This window comes from Xiphophorus hellerii, chromosome 18, assembly GCF_003331165.1.
Source record: "Xiphophorus hellerii strain 12219 chromosome 18, Xiphophorus_hellerii-4.1, whole genome shotgun sequence".
Lineage (NCBI taxonomy): Eukaryota > Metazoa > Chordata > Actinopteri > Cyprinodontiformes > Poeciliidae > Xiphophorus > Xiphophorus hellerii.
This window is the reverse complement of record NC_045689.1, coordinates 6,304,959-6,322,493: the sequence shown is the minus strand read 5'-3', so window position 1 is coordinate 6,322,493 and position 17,535 is coordinate 6,304,959. Positions and strand designations below refer to the sequence as shown.

Genomic DNA, 17,535 nt, shown 5'->3' with positions numbered 1-17,535 from the left:
CTGAAACTATAGCCATGCTATAAAGACTTAGCTATAATATCTTTAATTGTTTTTTGGATTAACCAATTCGTAATTGAATAGAAAAGGTGCTTAACTGGCATTTTTTTCTTATATAATGTGAACCAAGTGAAGCTAAAAATGTAACTTAAGTTTTGAGAAAAACAAATAAGTTTTTTTTTTTATCTTAAATACAAAATGTATAAATTTTTTATTCAGTTTTGACTTAATTACAGTCTCTGAATATGTTGTTCTTTCAGTAAATTGCCCCTTTTGAGTTTGTATCCCCCAATAAACAATTAATCTGCTACTGAATTAGGTGACAATTATTTCAAAAATTGATTAATCACAATTAATCACAATTAATCTGATTAATTGTTTCATTCATTCCTATAAAAATCAACTGAATTTGACTGCCTTGTACCAAAGTGTGTCAAGGATTACAATATGTAAACACGATTAATCAATCAGATTAATTAGAAAGAAGGGTTTTTAATCTTAAAAAAACGTAAAATTTTATCATTTTTGTACAGTCTTGACTTAATTACTGCTCTGAATATGTTGGGTTTTTTTAAAGTAACTTGTCTTTTTTAAGTCTGTATACTCAAAATAAGTTGGCGATTATTTCAAAAATCAATTAATCACTATTAATCGTTTCATCCCTACAAACATTGACTGAATTTGACTGTCCTGTATGTAACTTCATAACCGTTTTAGAATGGGAATAAAATTAGTTTCTTCAAACAGAATCTGGTCCAAAACGTGATTGTTTTAATAACTTCGGTTCGTATTCGGTTAAAGTTAACCAAAACGATCAAAACCATGAAAATATTTTTGATAACTGAAATAAAAACAGTAATTAATGCGACAAGCCTAACTGTCGGTAAGTTACGGCGCTCAATAATCCTCCTGGCGACGTTTACTATAGTTTGCAAAACAGCCACAGCAAAAGTTGAGATAAAACACCAGAAACAGTTGATTGTTCAACTATAATACATTTTTTGAAAATGGTATTTTCTGTAGACTTGTCCCAATAAGTAAATCAATTAATCGTATGCTAAATTAATACAAGCTTAATTTCCATTTGCATGATTTATTGTTTTTCTTCTTCTACCAAAATCTGAATGACAAAAAGCTCCAGTCTGGTTCTTTGGTCTCAACCAGTCGTCTTTTTTGAAGGATAATTGTATTTACAGGAACTTTATAATTAGTTTTATTTGTTGTTTCTGTTGTTTGGTTTATTTATTTTGGTTATTTAAAATGTCTTCCAGTTCCAGTGTTAAATGTTAATTATAATTTAAAGTTTATTGATCTTTGAGAATGTGTTTCTATTGATATTATATTATTTGAAAATGGTCTCCAGACAACATTATAGTTTATCGGCAAAACTTCTGAGACAACTAATGAAAACTAAACTGAAACTAAGGAACATTTAACAAATAAAAACTAGTAAATGCACTCTAAAAAACTTATTAAAACTAACTGATTTAGACAAAAGGTCACAGCGAAACTAAACTACTATAACCCTGGTTCTAGTAGACTCTAGTGAGTCTTATTCGCCACAGGAAGGGGCGGGGCCTGCGCAGGAAGTCACAGATATCAGTCCGGATTAGAGGGATGATGGGAAAACGCGCTGATGTGATCCAGAGATGAAGAAAACTTTTATCAGCAATGCCCAGCGTCTCTGGGGATGCAGGAATCAGGTCCATCTGCCATGATGATGGACTCCATCGTAACCACGGCAACAAGCTCCGTTCAGCTGTTTCCTGATTGGTTCCCGACGCCACAAACAAAACGGTTCTCAAACTGCGGTACCGGTACCACTGGTAGTACTTTGGTTACCCTAACAACTGTTTTAGTAACTTATTTATCTGATGATTAATCGGCTAAAGAAAAATTTAATTTAACCTCAATTTTTTAAACAATATTAGAAATACATTGAAAGAGTAAAATAAACAATTATGGTCTGTTTTAAAGTAATGTTTCAAATGTATGTTATGTAGGGGTGCAGCATAATTGTAATAATCAATTACAATTATTTTTGTAATTGATTATTCTGACGATTAATCGGGTAAAAAAAAATAAATTAATTTAATCTGTTCACTTTTTATACAATTCTAAAAATACATTGTCAGAGGAAAATAAACAAATTTATTTACTTTTAAAATGAGGTTTCAAATTTATGTTATCAAGGGCTGCAACTAATTTTAGTAATCAATTATTGTATTGATTATTCTGATTATTAAATAGTTAATAAAATTGGCACCTTACTTCAGATTTTTCATTTAACTTCTTAAGGTTTTTCATACAATATTAGAAATACATTAAAATATGCAAATAAAAAATAAAATATACTAAACACTAAATTACCTTTGCAAACAAGATCTTAAATTAATGTAATTTCAGGCTGCAACTCGCAATAATTTTAGAAATTAGTTTTTCCATCAATTATTCTGACGATTAATTGATTAATCTGATTTTTAAAAGTTGGCACATTGCGCAAATTTCTCATTTAACTCCTTTGCTTTTTATTCATTAGAAATACATCAAAGTGTACAAATAAACAAATAATTTTCCTTTTAAATAAGGTATCGTATGTATGTAACCTAGAGCTGCAACAATTAGTAATTGATTATCCTACCAATTATTCTGATTAGTTGGATGAAAAAGGTACATTTTCCAGATTTTTCATTTAACCTCTTAAGCTTTATTATGCAATATTAGAAATACATTAAAAGAGGCAAATACATAATTAAATCCCCTTTTTTAAATAAAAAACAAACAAAATGTAACAATATAGCTTTCCTTCAGTGACCTTGAACCAGGTGAAAATAAAACTGCCACTTGAAAAGTTTTGGGTAAAATATTTCTACAGACAAAGATGTTTTTATCTTAAATGCAGAATGAATGTGTATTTTGTACAGTTTCAGCTTAATTACTGCTCAGAATGTGTTGTTCTTTCAGCAAATGGCCTTTTTTCAGTTTGTGTAATCCAGTTAACGATTAATCGATTCCAAAATTAGTTGGCGGTTATTTCAATAATCGATTAATCGCGATTAATCCAATTAAAATTGATGTGGCTGCTAATGAACAAAGGCAGCAAAAAAGACAAGTTGAAGACCAGTAAATTGGTCTTTTCTTCTCCAGAGCAGAAATTACTGCAGAAAGGGACGGAAATCCACCGGTCCATTAAGACACCAATGCAACCAAATCCCATTCCTTCTTAGCCCAACTCCAATCAATGTCAGACTTATTCTACTGATTTCAACACAGTCAGAATGGTCATGTCATATTATTCACAAAATATGAAATACCTTCCTAAGAACTGGCTGTTCAAGCAAAGCCATTAAAACGCTAAGGTCAGTGTCCACGGTTCAGCACCGACGCAGGCAGGGAGAAAATGGCATCCACGCAAGATTTGTTCTGCAAAAATAAACTCTACCGACCGAAAAGAACACAAAGGCCACATTCACATTACCACAAAATTCTGGCTCATCTGAGGAGAGAACATGCTCCATGAACGCACAAGGCCAAAGGTAGAACATTCTGGAAAGTGAGTCGCATCACATCAGGCGTTGGTTAAAATAACAATTCAGACAAAGAGCCGAACACGGTGGAGGGAGTGTGGTGATCTGGGCCGACTCTGCTGCAGCCGCAACATCTGAACCAGAAAATCACACAGGAAAACTACATTTACTGGGTGATAAATTGTCCCAGACGTTATCGCAATAAACGATAATATTGTTTTGACACCATTTTCAAGTGATATAAAGTAATAATGGCATAATAATGCAAGAACACATTCTCAAAGATTAATAAACTTTCAGTTCTAATGAACATTTAACACTGGAACTGTAAGACATTTTAAATAAACAAAATATATACACAAAACAACAAATAAAATTAATTATAAAGTCTTCCTAAACAAAACTCTTTCAAAAAAAGGAGCTAGTTGAGACCAAAACACCAACCTGACGACTTTATCATCTAATTATTGGGAGAAAAGGAGAAAAAAGAAAAATGATAAATAATGCTAATGGAAATTTCTGAGTTTGTTTTAATTGAGCAAATTAATAGTGACAGGCTTAAGTTTAGTTCACTTGTACACTGGAAATTAGACAAAATTAACTTACAGGCAAAATATAAGAGCTTGTTTTAAGTAAATCATTCTTTATTATTAATTTTAAAAAGTACTATTTCCACAGCATATTATTTATTCTACTGTCTTATCTTGGAACTGGCACATTCAAGAATTATTTTTTCTTGAATCAAGCTCCTATATCTTGTAGAAAAGATACTTGTCAGATAGTTTTGTCCTACAAAAATATTTCCACTAAAAACTAGATAAAAAACCTCTTAATAAGATTGTGTTGTCTTTATAGTGTAAAATGAAGGTTTTGGAGGGTATTACTAAATTATTCTGAAATACAAAACTTACCAACTTAAATTTAAGACTTTCTAAGACCATTATGAATGAAATTTAAGCCCTCTGTCGCGACAGAAATGATGAAAGCTGCAGCTCTGTTTTCTTTTGGTTCCTCCTTTTCAGCTGCATCTCCCTTCAGAGTAACGACTTTGTTGAAATAAATTTCTTAAAAAGCTAAAATTGGAGCTTGATCATCGTGTTTAAAATCTAATAAACCTCTGATTTCTGAATTTATGTCGCACCAAAAGCTGAACTTAGACCACTGCTAGCAGTAGCATTGCTAACAGTTTTCTGTGTTAAGCTTTTCAGTAAAAAATTTACTTATGTAGTTTGGCAACAGATGAAATCCAATGATAAACGATAAATTTGCACCTAAACCATAACAGACGCAAAAACCCCCCAAAAAACTAGCTGACTAGGTAGGAAGGTTAGCATCTAGCTAGCAGTAGCCTACGAGTTGCTTGAAAGAAAAAATTAAGCAAGAAAGGAATAATTTAGAACTACATAGAGCATTAAAGATGAAATTGTTCTTCCATATCAAACTTTACAGCCTGTGATGAACGCATCAGATTTTTTGATTAATTTAAGAATTTAAAGTCTTAATTTTAGACTTTTTAAGAATGCGTGAATCCTTCGTAGGAGAAACTAGGATAACGCTGTAAAAAAAACAACATAAAAATACTAAAATATCTCCAAAGCTATGTGGTAGATTCATATAACAAGCTGGTAGGTATTTGGGAGAAATTTCAAATATCAAATTAGTTTATTACTCTGAAACAATTGTGTTAAAAATGCGTGAAATGTAAAAAACCTCCATTTTCTAAAAATTAATTGACATGGACTTTGCAAGTCTGCACCCTTCAAACCTTTATTTACTTTTTAAAACCTGTGCAGCAAAACGATAAACATCCAGGCAGTGCAGAGTCTAAAACGCCTGCAGAGATGAAACTGCTTGGTGTTGCTTTTGGCGTTTTGTTTGTTGCTCGACAGGAACGAGAAAGAAAGAACTTTTCAGTCGTCTGTGTGATGAATGGACTCTGAAAGTATGATAAAGCTAAAGCAACGGCTGTAGATCCATGGAGGGGAGGATTTATGTGACTGCGAAAACTTGAACCCCCACAAGCAGACGGCTCAACCAAAACAAACACGCAGAAAAAAAAAGAAAAGAAGTTAAAATATAATTAGTCTTCTTCACCGAATCCACAAATCTTTTGCAAACAAACCAGCTGTCTTACAAGCCTGAGGACCTCAAGATAAATACTTGCTCCTAAATAGAAAGTGTGAACACTTTATTTAGGCTGTCTAAATGTTTATCCGTCTCCATTTGTAGCACATCTTGTTGTGCGTGCGGCGATCGCGAAGCAAACTCAGAGGGAGATAAATCCACACATCTGGCCCTTAAAATAAAGACGGAACTCCTTGGAAAGCCGTTTCTGATGCCAGAGGAGTTTTCTGTGGAAGAAACGACCACAGAAAACAGGAAAACGTTGCATCTCTTACAGATACCCACCAGCTTTGTCAACAAGGTAGGAGTGTCTGCTCCAATCACTGCAAAACACAAAATCTTTCCAAATATTTTTGGTCTGGTTTCTGGTGTAAAGATCTAAGTACACTAAACGTAAGAAAAAACTAACTTAAATATTTCAGTTTGTTTGGAGTCCATAATTCCTTAACATTCATGAAAAAGTACTAGAGAGATTATTCAGTTATAACATGGGGAAAGTGTCTTATGAGTGAAATAATCTAACAGTGGAACTAGTTCTATTCCTATTCAATATTGAAGGGCACATATCATGCAAAATTCACATTTTGCACATTTTTTGGTCTCTATCGCTTCTGAAAACATTCCAAGTGTTTTATTTTAAAAAAATACCCGCCTGTTTTTTTGGCAATAAATTAATATTTTTTGGTGTCTGGAAAATGTGCCGTTTCAAAAACCGAATGCAACGTCACAAATCAGCAGGAACTACAGGTCATCTAGGAGCCACAGACCGTTACCTAGCAACCCCAGTGGAACGCCTTCTGTCACCTAGCAACCCACACTGAGTTCCAGCATGTTCAGTCAGCTGGTTTTACTGCTGTATGTGCTGTACAATGGCTGCTGGAGGCGACAAGGGTTTAGTTGCTGACTTACAGTTGTTTTGTGTTGATTATAGACATATCCTAACCTCTTCAAGGAAGCATAGCAGGTCATTATTTATTTAAAACAAGCTCTTGTAACTTGTAAGTTGGATTTTTCTTGTTTCAAGTGTTCTAAAACATTTGCACTACTGTGGAAACTAGACCAAAAATACTTAGTAAGATTTTGTTTTTGCAGTGCAGAACCAATCTGAATTAGATTATTCGGCTCACTTTAAATATCTTTTATAAATAGGGGTTTCTGCTGCTCCCTGAAGGGCCACATGTTGGTGGAGGGAAGGCCCAAAATGGCACCCGCAACCACAGAACCAGAGGCAGGCAGCGGCGGTCTCCATGCTGCCTCTCGCTCTGATCTGGGAGAAAAACAGCCCTTCAAACAAGACGCCTGTTTGCCAGCTAAAAGGGGAGAGCCAGTCCCTGCGTTGGCCCTTAATATAGTCTCGCTGATCTGAGCGTCGGCTTCTAGAGCGGCGCAGGCATTCCTGTCCCTGCCGAAAACCCGCCCCACTCAGATGGGACTCATTGGTTCGGCGTTTTGGGAGTAGAAAGCTGCGGTCGCTAGCGGGCGGGCGGGCGGGCTCCTGGGGGCCTCGGCGCTGAGGTGACGGACCCACTGAACGGGGTCACTTACAGGAAGGGAAACAGAAATGAATACTGCAAACAGGAAAAGCCAAAGAATGCAGAAGAAAGAAAAATCGCGTCACATCTCCTCTGGTTCACAAGTTCAGCGCCAGAGTTTCTCCTTCCTGGAGGGGAAAAGTTAAGAAAACGACAGAACAATGGCGGCCATCAGTCTTCTGTTGGACGATTTCAGTTTGATTCTGGCAGAACCGCAATGTACGGGTTAAGATCTGACCAACATAAAAACACGGGAAAGAGACAGTACACCCTCTTTTGGTACTAAATGTTTTATGAACCAGGGCATATTAATGAAAAATCTGGTTTTTACTAAATCTTAAATGTATGGAACTTAGAGAAACAACTAATGATTATTTCAGTAAATCAATTATTCTGACGATTAATCGGAACATTTTGGGGCTGAATTGGCACATTCTGCACATTTTACCTCTTAACCTTTTTATACAATATTGGAAAAACATTAAAAGAGGCAAATTAGCAAATACTTTTCTTTGTTAAATAAGAAATAAACTATTTATTGTCTAAAATGCAATAATATACTGTAGCTTTCCATAGGTGAATTTTAACCGAGTGAAACTAAAACTTTGCCCTTGTTGAGTTTTGTGTAAAACATATTTGCTGCTCTGAATATGAGAAGTATCTGAATTTGCCAAAAAAAAAAAAAAGACAAATAACCTTTTAACCTTTGTACTCCAGTTAGCGATTAATCGATTGCTCAAATAGTTGATTTCAATAATTGATAAATCACAATTAATTATTTCAGACCTAATGTAATTAACACAAAGTGTTAAAAAAACACAATTAAATGCAGACAGTTAACGATTTATCGATTACTAAATTAGTTGATTATTTCAGTTATCGATTAATTGTTTCAGCCCTCCTGTAATCTAACCTCAAACACAAATGGATACAGATTTTAGGGATGCCTATATCAGCACTAACATCAGGATTGGCGGATGTTTGTCATTTTTTTTTAAACATATCAGTATCGGCCCAATAAATAAAACTGGATCAATATTATCAACAGATATTTATTTCCATTTTATTCGTTTCTGGTGGAGGAAGTTATTTGTCTGGTCATGTGACGGTGATAACGCAGCGCAGGACTGTGGGGGGTTTAACCTACGCAGCGGTAAAGTCAGTGGTGAGGTAATTTTTTCAACCCATATAATTAGATTCAGGTTTGGACTTTGACTAGGCCAATGTAACTCCTCCAGTTTGGGTCAAGCTTCAGTCATCAGACTCAAATTTGACTTAAATTCACATATAGAGGAGCTTGTGGTAGATTTTTAGTCTACCTAGCTCCTGCTGCTGATTAAGCCCATATCACCAACCTTTCACCACCGTGCTCGACAACTGATGACTTGAAATAGTTTTTAAAAGTCCTGATGACCCCTTCCGGATTGATGCTGCCTTTGCAGTTTGCTAACCTTTGTTTCCACACCAGCAAAACAAAGTAAAACCTGTTACTTTCGTAGAAAGTCAAACTCATGACGATCAATTAATAAATCCAGCTGATTTAAATGCTGTTTAAATGGTGAACTCCGTGGAAGCAGTGGGGGTGTGCTTAATTTTCATTTTCCCTCTTTGTTTAATAAATATTGTCAGTAGAGAATCTGCTGCAGTCTGGGTTAGATTTAAATGTTTATAGAAGCAGATAAGTTTTATTCTGTCCAGAAACATAAAAGAGGACATATTTTTATTTTGCAATGGTTGTAACATTTTCTTAGAGTAAAAAAAGAAGAAGAAGCAGCAGCAGCATCCCCTACTGCGTCAACTAAACCGTTCCTGGTGCATTTTCATTATCTAAAGCTGCCTGGATGGTTTATTCTTCCTCATAGCAGCGGTGTGTGGTACTGATCCACATTCCCTTATCATGCTGGGAACACACAAACGCACACATATACATTTAGCAGGAGCCTGTATTCCCATTACATTAACACAAACCAACCCATCTTTTGCCTCCGCTGCCTTTCAGTGGCTGCCTCCCAACATCTGTTTCTGCTGCACCAAAAACTGTTTGTTTGTCTTAACAATTACGGCCCGATGTTTCTCATTTCATTTCTCCAATCTCTCGAAAGCCATTACCCGGTTTCAGGTCCTTTTCTGCTCCAAACTTTCAGAAACTAGATCCAGTCATTTGTTGGGAACAAGCGGTCAGTGGACGCCTCTGACATTTCAGGAAGCGTCGGTTCAGAGGAAGCGCACGGGTCGTCTGAAAACCCGACTTGGTTACGCACAGGAGACTGTTTGGATCGTCTGTCAAACTCGGATGGGGGTGAGGGTGGAAACATTGAGGAGTTTTGAAGGAGAGAAATGTGTTGTCCAGATAAAATAATTACACTGCGAGTTCTGAGCCGATAAGAAGTGCTACAAATGACAGAGACACAAACATTCAGCTACTGCTTTCACCCTCAATCCAGCGCACACAGTTTCAAAGTTGGTGGAGAATAAAGTCACCAGCACATCTTTGCCAGCGACCCCAGTCTCAAGGCTGCCGGGTGTTGTCAATCAGCACCAACCGGCTCCCTGGCCCGCTGCCCAACGTGCCCCTCTCTCCGTCTAAAACGACCCTCAGGTTCATGTATCATTCACAAGTAGCTAACAGAACAAAAGTCAGCATTAGAAACCAGTTAGGGCTACAGCTAACAATTATTTTAATATTGATTAATCGCTTAAACTAAACTACTTGAAGAATTTTGACTATTTAACATATTTAGACAAAGGTGTTTTTAATCTTAGATGCAAAATTTATATATTTTTTAACAGTCTTGGCTTTATTACTGCTCTGAATTAATTTATTATCTCATCAAATGGCCTTTTTTGAGTCTATATACCCCAGTTAACGATTAATTGATTAATGAGTAAGTCTGTCATTATTTAAATAATTGATTAATCACAATTAACTTGATTAATCACAACTGGACTGATTGTTTCATCCCTACTTTGATGTGGCAGCTAATGAGAAAAAGCATCAAAAAGATGATTTGTTCATGAGGTGGGTGATACGGGTTAACGATTAATCTGATTAATCGTTTCATCCCCTGGTGGGATGAAGCAAAGTGTAAGTATTCTGTTATTGTACTTAAGTACATTTTTCATGTACATGTACTTGTGGGTACTTTTGACTTTTCTTAATTTTACATTTAGGGTGTTTTCACACCTGACCATCCGGTTCGACTCGGTTCAATTGGGGACCAAAATTACAATATTTGCTATATTTTCAACTTACTTTCAATACTTATTATTTTTAAAAGCAAGTACTTACTTTTACTCAAGTGAAATATTCATGTGGTACTTTTACTAGAGTTTATGGTTACCTGTTTATTTGTAGGTCTAGTTAAGTACACCGTTTCCCTCCAGCACTGTTAGAAACTACAGCAGCGTGACTCAATCGCAGAGCAATGAGAGGTGTCAGAAGTTCAAACCAAGCCAGGTTTTTAAGTTTGGGAATGACTGCCTGGAAGGTCAAACACCAACCATAAAACAAGCCTCTAAATTCCTCTGTGTTGTAGCTGAGCTCACTCCCTGTCCGAGATTAAGTTTCCCTCTCTTATTAGTTAAATGGATCCCAACTCCAAACACTTTAGTAAATAAACAGGACGTACTCCGATACACTCCTTGTAAACATAATAAAAATCATAAGGGTTAAGGAGACATGTTTTGATGAATGACAACCACCTGAGATCTTAAAGTATTAAGTGTTTTCCAGGCGCATTGTGTTATTTTACAGCACAATCAAGTAACTATACATTTCATCCAGTTATAAAAAAGCTGTATATGTCAAACATAACTTTAAAAGAATTAATTTCACATCTGACGCCTTGAATTCGGGCCTCTGTCTCTTTAAGAAGCTCCTGCTCTTAACGACACTTCAGCACAACAATGCTCCTCATTATGCCGTTTACAGCCGATCAATATGCAGTTTGTAGACAAACTCAAACATACATGAAGGAATCAAAGCAACATTAGGTTTGTTTTTGATGAGGGAATAATATTATAACACGGCATAAATCTAAAAAAAGTTGATTTTGCGTTTTACCTCCTCCGTTAGTTTTCCGTTAGATTCAAAACTACAACCTCAAACAAGAAAACTGGAGCATATTTTCTTCTCTTTCATGAGCCATTTTCTTTAGCATACACAAATAAAAATCAGAAACTAATCAGCCATCCTGACGAAAACCTGAAATCGGTCCTGAATGGTCCATTTCTATGAAGAACAGTGCAGGTCCTTAAAATAATGGCCAGTTTCAAACGCTGTTGTTGAATTTGACACCATAATAAAATAAAGAAGCAAAACACAATTTGGAAAATTCAAATCCATTCACATTGGGACGAGCATTCGGGTTTGCCTAATGGCTTGAAAAATTAAGAGAAATTATCAATCAGACTCACTGATTTCCATCTTAAATCATTTGTGAGAATAATGCCACCAGCTAATCGTTAGCTGCTTACTGTTAGCATCAGCTTTCAAGCTTCTTGGTGGAATCAACTTATGCCACCATTTTATTTATCGAGACTTGAACACATTTGACCGCATCTTGTGACATAGACAGAGAAAAAGGAACAAAAATTAATAAAATAAAATAAAAAAAAGATCCAAAATCCAAGCAACGTAAGAAAATATTGACTGGCTAGTTGTTAGCAGCTAACAGTTAGCATCTGTGTTTTGTCTACATTAATGAGCTATTTTACAGTTTCTACAAAGTTTGGACTGCGTTTGATCGTCCGAATCTAATGGACAGTGATGCTAGTACTGAGAGATTTACAAAATTTCTAAGAATCTCTTAATAATAAGGCAAGAAATTAACAAGTTGCCTGGTTGTGTTGACAGAGTCAGCTAATAAAGACGTCTCATTAGCCTAGCATGTTATACTGGGTTACATAAATACTGGAGTCCCTTTTAAAAAGTTTCATTGTTTGTGCAGAGTGTTCAAGATACCAGGAAGAAAAAAGGAGCAAAACGATGACAGGAAAAATTCAAATGGTTTGTAAGCACTGTAAAAACACAGTTAGCATCTGATTCAATCTTAGGGATAGTTTAAAGTGTTTTAAGAGTCTGGACTGGATTTGATCATGTCTAGTTTAAAAACTACACAAATATTGGCCAGACTTGATCTCTATAATTCTACACTGAATGGAGAGCTTTTAAAACTTTGTTAAATCTTAATTTAATTTGTGAAAACATAAAAATGGGACATAAATACTGCTTTAGTGGCTTTATGACCGTGTAAAAAAATGCAACATATAGACTTGTCAGAGCTGGACTTCAGTATATAAAAATCTTTATCACTCTGTTTTGAAAAGTTTTAGTTTTCCCTAAATTATTGCTGAAATATTAGCTCTCATTTGACACGCCTGGTCTTCAACCACTAATCCATCATGCATTATTAAAACGAAGAGGTAGTTAAGGTTGTTATTATAAAAAAGACATCACACAAAAATACACTTCTATTGCTATTTTTTCCTCTTTTTTTGGCATTAACTAAGAAAGGCACAAACAGTTACCTCATGTAAAGATCATAACTCACATATGACCTCACTTCCTGTTTTTTTTTTTAACTTTAAATGAAACCTCAGCCATAATTTGTCGTTGCTGGTGTGCACGTGGCTTCACGAACATTAGAAAAAAGAAAAAATCAAGAGAGCCATTATGAGAGCAGAGGCTGGTATCATTACACATGCTTACATTCAAATTGCCCACTTAGCATAGTTTTCCTACAGAAACATGTGTTTATCATTAACGAGCGCCCTAATAGCTCAAAGATTATTCAGGCCCTCTTAATGGCGCGGTTGTGCTTTGTGCAGGTCGGTCTGATAAGAGCCAGGGCCACTAATGGTTTATTAATTCCCCCCAAAAAAGAGAAAAAAACCCCACTTTAAAAACAGTTTAGAAAAATTAAAAATACTCTGACATCTCATTCAATCAGCGTCACGAAAACTTAGATGTACTGAAGAGGAAACAATTAGACAAAAATACTCAACTAACTGGTTTACTGGGTTTAGAATAAGGCAGCTATTGTTGAAATAATTCAGATTTTTTTTATATACATCCTGTTTTTCATGACAAAATGCAATTTGCAGTTATGTTAAAGTTTACAAACGCATCTGTACTCACAATTTGTTGAGAGGCTTTCATAATAGCAAATTTCTTTGACCATAAATAGAGGAAAAAACAGCTGCAAGTGAGAAATGCTCCGTAATTTAGCAAAATTATCAAGTCAATTAAGTTAAAGTGAGGTAAACTGAGGGAGAGAAGCTACAAAAAAAAGCAAATTACTGCAAAAACAAAAGCACTTTGCACCAAAACGTGATGCTGGACCCAACGAGCGAGCCTCTCTGCGTTGGTCAAAAGCAGCGCAGGGATCTGAAAGCCATCGGAAGCGTCTTCTTGTCCCCCACCCGACGCAACAATGCATGTGCAACTGTTTGAACTTGGGGAGGGATTTTATCTGAGAGCAGCCATGTGTGTCCCACTGACTGCATGTCACGCATGTGGGAGAGAAAGAGACAGATTCCAGAAAACGTCCCGTAGAATCCGCCAACATGGGACAAAAATCAACGTAAATGACAACAAATCAGGAATCGATTGGAAACTGGTTTAAAATCACTGATTGTAAGATTCGTTTTAGGAATCTCCCAATTAAATCTCAAATAGATTGGCAAATAACCATTAAAACTAAATGGTTAAACCTTTTTCTGGTTTATGCTTTGAAATACGTTCCCAGTAAACATTCCTGTTAAACAAATGATGACATCTTCATTTAACTTGGCGTACTTAATGCGCTACATTTTGCACCTTTTGTAACACCAAAGTACTTATCTGAAATGATAAAAGTTTTCCATCTCTGGAGGAAACTAGGGAAAAAAACCCCACCAAATGTTGACGTTCTGGTTGGTGGTTGACGTTGGCTGTTGTGATGAAATGTAAAGGTAACACTGATGTGTTCAGGGCAACATGTTTGTCCTTTTTAAACAGACACTTTCAGAAAAACAGCCTGCAGGAAATCTGCTTTCTACCAGAGTGCAAGACGACTGTTCAAGACTCAATAGTGCCTTTTATGGAATATTTATTTAAGCTTTTGTTTTTCTTCAAGTCGTCCCAGAGAGCAGCAGCAATAAGTTGCATCTAAATTTCAACTTTTTGAATTTGTTTAAAGGACCAAACGCCAACATATAAAACAGATTTAAAGGGGTTTTAAAGTTGATCAAGTTTTCTATTGCAAGTCCAAGTTCATTTAACTGGATGCCAGAGACTCTGTGGGCATTTTCTCTGTTTATATGGAGCATAAAAAATACAACAACCTTCCCCTCTTGATGCTGTGCACTGCCAGTCCGCTGGCTGAAACATTTCCTTTGTGTAAAAGAAAACTAAATCTTATGTTTGGAAAACATTTTCCATGGTAAAAAACATAAAGCGTGAAAACTAATGGAGGTTTTGGGAACGTTTAAAACTGAAGCTGCAACTGGACTGACTACCTGAGCAGATAGCCTGACTAATTAATCATCATATCATCTTTTTATCAAACTCCAGAAAAGCAAAGAGCAGCAAAAACGGTTCAGATTCTGTTAATTAAACACTTAGAAATTACTCAACAATTCAAACAGGTCTTTATTTTCTGTTGTCTAAACTAATGGAAACACCAATCAGTTTGGGGAATGGTTTAAAACTACAGCTGCATGTGGACTACCTGAGCAGAGAGCTTGACTAATTAATCATCAAATATCATAATGTTATCTTTTCATATTCCAGAGAAGCAAAAAAAAAACTGTAAAAATTGTTCATATTCAGCTAATTAAGCACCTAAGCTTCAAACAAGTGTTTGTTTTTCTATTATTTATCTTTAATGTTTGCATCAAAAGCAAAATAAAGGCATATTGGAGATAAACATACTTGCTTTTCTGTTTTAAACCATCAGCCAGACTTATCTTAAGTTCACGTCACTCCTGATCAGAACTTTTACAAATCAGCATTATTTCCTTATAAGATGAAGGGCTTGTTTCAAGCTGTGCCGAAACGCAAACATAACGCAGAAAATCAGGCCAGCCCAGCGCATAATGCATGCATTCAGAGGCAGAGTCCATAATGCTGCACCGTGGCTTCATACACAAACTGTGTATTAACTCGGAGCAGCGCAGGGACGCCCCCGTTCACCAGAGTTAACCAAACACCGCAACCACCGCTCCTTTTAGCGTCACCTTTCTTTTGTTATTCCCAGACCAGCTCCTCCGGCCCCGGTGCGCACACCGACCCTTCCCCCGAGCCCTCTCCGCCTGCCTTACCTCTCTTCCAGGAGGGCGAAAGCTGCGACGCGTCGGGTCCCTCAGCAGCGGCCAAACGCATTATTCTGATCCCAAATCCGTGCGGGGCCCTCCATTAGAAACGGGCTCAAAGTGCGCGGTGACGGGAGGAACATGAAAACTCTCGGAGGTGGAAAGTTTTGTTTTCCTTTAAGACCCGAAAAGCAGCGATTGGCTTCGGCGGCCAAGGTGCGCCAACTTCCCCCAGTCTGGTTCTGGACTCGAGCTTTTCGGGCCGAAACCGCTTGTTCCGGTCCCGTTAAGTGCAACTTCTAACTTCTACCTTCTGAGTGCAACCGTCTCTACTGCTGCCTCTTCCACACACGCATCTTTGAGGGCAGTCAGTGTCGAGTTGCTCAGCAAATCATGGCAGCGACCCGGCTGCTCGTCAAACCAGGAATGTCCCAGCCCCGCAGCTCGGCACGGCTCCTGGAGAGGGCAGGGAGGAGGCGGGGAGGGAAGGAGCTGTGCATTAACAAGTTTTACAATCTAACGAGAAAATAACTTCCTCCTTCCCCCCTCGGAGCACACGTGTGGACATCGTTAAGGAATCACCTAAGCCAGGGTGTCGCACTCATTTTCATTTCGGGCCGAATGAAGATCACGAATGTTTTCAAGAACCGCGTTACAAACAGGTCCAGCTGACAAACAGTAAGAAGTTTAGTAGGTAGCTGTCCCTGCAGTCCATAAGTACTGAGAGTTGGGTGGTAACTTTTACTCAATTACATTTACATGAGTAACTTTTTAGAAAAAATTTACTTTTAGGAGAATTTCTACTACTTTCTGCTCTTATTTGAGGAAAATTTCTGGATTTTCTACCCAGTGAATAAAAACAAACATGTTTTTATCCAAAAATTCAACACAGAGTGTGACACAGACACACACCTGCAGTTTTTGTTAAAGTTTCATACGTTTTTTTCTTGAAAGAAACTGATTTGGAAACATTTCTTTTGCCAGATTTTATTATTTTTTGTTACTTTTATGAATTACTGTCATTTTTGTCCTTAAAAAGCCAGAATTTCCACTTAACTTTATATTTTGGTCGGTCTGATGATGTAATTTTTAAATATTAAATGAGTGTTAATTTGATTGTCTCTGTACTTTGGTCGCCTTTTTACCAAATAACTTTTTACTGGAGTCGTTTCTTGGACGCTACGTTTTACTTTGACTTGAGGACATTTTTGGCTCCTCTGCCAAACTGCTGGTACTGAACTTCTTTTAGCATTCATCAGTGCCTCCATGATTTCGCAATTGTCTTTGTGACTTTTTGCAATCAAAATCACAGATTTTCTCTCTGTCAATTATGCCTGTGTATGTGCTGCTTACACCCTCCCCTTTTCTCTCTGCTAAGCTACAGCTAGTTCCCCATGTCAGAGCCTGCCGTGAACGCTAAGGCTAGTTAGCATAGCCACTGATGATGGCAGAGAAATGGTTTTTCTAGAATTGTAATTTCTTTCTCTGCCGTTAACAACTTTAGCATCACATTCACAGGGATGATTGACAAAGCTAAGGCACTTGTAAAAAACTGGATGGACTGACTGATGTAAGTTAGTGTCTGGAGTCTGGAGGGCCATAAAAAAGCTACGGCGGACCAGATTTGGCCCCTGGGCTTTGAGTTTAACACGTGTGACCAAAGCATTTTAAAAAGATCAATATAAAACTCCCCACCAATAATCAAATCAATATTAAACAACCGAGTCAAAAAGTTCAAATTAAAATAAAAAATTAAACTTAAAAATCTTAGAAGTAATACTTCTGTTGCCAGGTATGTCAGTGTTAGTTAAAAATGTGAACTAACTCATTTACATAAAGAGTAAATAGTGTGTAGGTGTGTGTGTGCGGGGGTGTGTGAGGGTGTGTGTGTAGGCGGGTGTGTGTGTGTGCGGGGGTGTGTAGGCGGGTGGGGGTGTGTGAGGGTGTGTGTGTGTGTGTGTTAGGATCAACAATGTGTCAGGACAGGGTCCATTACTTTTGCTGTGATGTCGTCATTTTGTCAATATTTGTTTTCCTTCACAAATAAAGTTTAACCGCCC

General features: G+C 36.8%; 1 protein-coding gene across 1 annotated transcript in view; it reads right to left on the bottom strand.

The window, feature by feature from the left end:
* Positions 1-15,914, bottom strand: part of cdon (cell adhesion associated, oncogene regulated) — a 59,542-nt gene extending 43,628 nt beyond the window's left edge. The window contains exon 1 of the mRNA XM_032545679.1: positions 15,485-15,914. The gene's annotated coding sequence lies outside the window, so the exon portion shown is untranslated. The remainder of the gene's footprint in view (positions 1-15,484) is intronic.
* Positions 15,915-17,535: the final 1,621 nt, after the last annotated feature.